The following is a 2,419-nucleotide window of genomic DNA, read 5'->3' as shown; positions in this document are numbered from 1 at the left end:
TCCTCAGGTCATCTCTAAAAAAGGGGAAGCCTAGATATCTAAAACTACAATAGATTGAGAGCCTGGATAATCATGATTAGAAGAAACACATTCAAAGTAGTAGGATACGGGGACATAGAAAATTAACACTGACCTTGAATACAAGTGTCAAACTAAAATAAAGAAAAACATTGCAAGCCTTTTCTAGAGTGTCCTATAACTGGAAATATACAGTGTGTAGTGTAGCCTTTTCACAGTGCCTTCCTTTACTTAGCAATGTGCATGCATTTAAGGAATATCATTTGGAAGCTTGGAAACTCATTTCTTTTTACGCTGAATAACACTTCACTGTAAATTTGTACCAAATTTTGTTTATGTATTCACCTATTGAGGGGTATTTTAATTGCTTCCAGGTTTGGCAATAACATTCTATAATGTTATCTGAATGCTGTACACATTCACGTGCAGAATTCTGTTTGTATTCAAGACTTCAACTCATGTATATATTGCTGGATTACATGCTAAGAGTTTGTTTGGCTTTGTCAAAATTGCCAAGCTGTATTCCAAAATGGCTACATCATTTTACATTCATACCAAGAATTGATGAGAGTTCTTATTCCTCCACATCCTTCCTACATTTGATAATTGTCAGTAATTTGGATTAAGGTCATTCTAAAAAATCTGTAGTAGTTTTTCAGTGTTGTTTTAATTTGTAATTCTTTAATAGTATATATGTTAAGCATCTTTTCATATGCTCATTAGCCATCTGTATTTCTTTTTAGTGGATTGTATATTCAGATGCATTTTCTATTTTTAAATTTTATTTGTTTTCCATTATTGAGTTTAAAGAGTTCTTTATATATTTAGAATACAAGTCCTTTATCAGTTATGTGTTTTATAAATATTTTCTCCCAGGTGATAGCATGTCTTTTTATTATCTTAAAAGTACCTTGCTCAGAATTCCAATTCATTTTATTCTTTTATAAATGATGCTTTTGGTTTTGTATCTAAAACTTCATTGTCAACTGATTTTTTTCAAAAACCAGCTTTTGTTTCATTGATCTCTTCTATTTACCTGTTTCAATTTTATTAGTTTCTGTTGTAAGTTTTATTATTTCTTTTTTTCTGCTTCCTTTAGATTTAATTGCTCTTCTTTCTCTAGTTTCCTAAGGTAGACACTTAAACTATTGATTTTATATTGTTCTTCTCTTCTCTTATATGCATTCAGTGTTATAAATTTCCCTGTAAGCATTGTTGCCACTATATTCCACATATTTTGGCAATTGCATTCTCATTTTCATATACTGCAAAAAATATATTTTTAATTTATTTTGAGACTTCTTTGATTCAAATCTTATTTAAAAGCATGTTGTTTAACGTCCAAACCTTCGGCTGTTTTCCAGTTATCTTTCTGTTATTGATTTCTAGCTTGATTCCATTATGGTCTGAGAGTATATGCTGTATTATTTATATTCTCTTACATTTACTAAGGTGTGTTTTATGACTTAGAATGGGGTCTATCATAGTGAATGATCCATATTATTTTGAGAAAAATTCCAATTCTCTTGTAATTAGATATTTAATGGCTGTCAGTTAGATCCAATTGACTGATGGTGTTGTTCAGTTCAGCTATATCCTTTCCAATTCTCTGCCTGCTAGATCTGTCAATTACTCTAAGAGAGGTGTTTAAGTTGTTCATCGCTGCTACAGTGGAAATCAATTAACTTTTGCATGTTAACAAACTATAACTGGTGCTCTATTTATCCTTGATACTCTATAGTTTTGTTTTTTTCCTTGTGTATTTTAATACTCTGTTGTTAGATGCATAGACTTTAAGGACTGTCAAATTTTCTTACACAATTGACTTATTTATCATACTGTAATTTTCCTCTTTATATTTGATTCCTTGTTTGGAAGTCTGCTTTATCTGAAATCCATAACTATGTCATTATTCTTTTGACTATTATTAACATGACATTTCTTTCTCTAACCCTATAATTTTAAGCTATTTGTGGCTTTGTATTTAGAGTTGATTTCTTTTTTAAAAATTTTTATATAGTTTATTTATTTTTGAGACAGAGAAAGACAGAGCATGAGTGGGGGAGGGGCAGAGAGAGAGAAGAAGACACAGAATCTGAAACAGGCTCCAGGCTCTGAACTATCAGCACAGAGGCCCATGGGGGGCTCAAACCCACAAACCATGAGATCTGACCTGAGCTGAAGTCTGATACTTAACCGACTGAGCCACCCAGGCACCGCTAGAGTTGATTTCTTATGGATGGCATATAGTAGTGTATTATTTTTTATACACTATTTTTTTTTTTTTTGGTCTTTCATTCTTCCTCTGCCTTCTCTGGTTTTAATTGAGAAATCTCTCTTATTCAGTCTTCTCTCATCTCTTACTACATCAACTATACTTCCTTTTTGGGGCACCTGGGTG

This window comes from Crocuta crocuta, unplaced genomic scaffold (assembly GCF_008692635.1).
Source record: "Crocuta crocuta isolate KB4526 unplaced genomic scaffold, BGI_CrCroc_1.0 scaffold629, whole genome shotgun sequence".
Classification (NCBI taxonomy): Eukaryota; Metazoa; Chordata; class Mammalia; order Carnivora; family Hyaenidae; genus Crocuta; species Crocuta crocuta.
The sequence above is the reverse complement of the archived record's forward strand: the minus strand, read 5'-3'. Positions refer to the sequence as shown.